Consider the following 739-nt stretch of genomic DNA (forward strand, 5'->3'; position numbering starts at 1 on the left):
TGGCTTCGGAAGTGGCTTTCGTTGAGAAATTTGTGGGTGTATCGTTTTCATCCTTCACGGGCATTTGGGAGACCTTAAATGAATACATGAAGGATAACGTTGTGATATTTATGGGTTCATCCATTATTCGAAGCACCAACACTTTTGCGTTACGAATGGGTGTACTACAAACGCAGCAGGCGACCTACAAGACCAACGACAAGCCGTGGAATCCGAAGAAGCTGGTAAGCCGAGCGTATTTTCTAATAAAAAAAGTGCGCGAAGCACCAGTTGTCCAGTGCGGTTTCGTCTACGGAGGCAAAGGAACCAACTGGCAGTGACCTCTTATTTTCTGGAACGCAACCACAAACTGTCAAAGTTTCTGTGCGATCGGTTTCCAGTCAATCGACGCCTAACCGAAAACGAGTTGGGCACATGCAAGGCCCTGCTGAGATATGGAACGCCGTCATCTGAGGTGCGACAGTTTGTGGCGGATGAATTCGGAAAGATTCTTACAGCTAAGGATGTACACAACTACCGCCGGGAGTGCCGAACAGCTATGTTGAGTGGGTGCCGACTGGTTGGGTTTTAATGTAGCAGATGATATAGTTTCGGTCCTGGCAGAACTTCGGGAGACCGGAAGCGTCGTTGTGAGTCAGGCAGAGGAAGGACACTATAGCCATATATGTTTATCCCGATGGCAGCAGGCAGCGTTATTCCGACGCTTTACAGATGTGGTGGATATGGACGGGTAGGTTTT

This window comes from Opisthorchis viverrini (genome assembly GCF_000715545.1).
Source record: "Opisthorchis viverrini unplaced genomic scaffold opera_v5_61, whole genome shotgun sequence".
In the NCBI taxonomy this organism is placed as follows: domain Eukaryota; kingdom Metazoa; phylum Platyhelminthes; class Trematoda; order Opisthorchiida; family Opisthorchiidae; genus Opisthorchis; species Opisthorchis viverrini.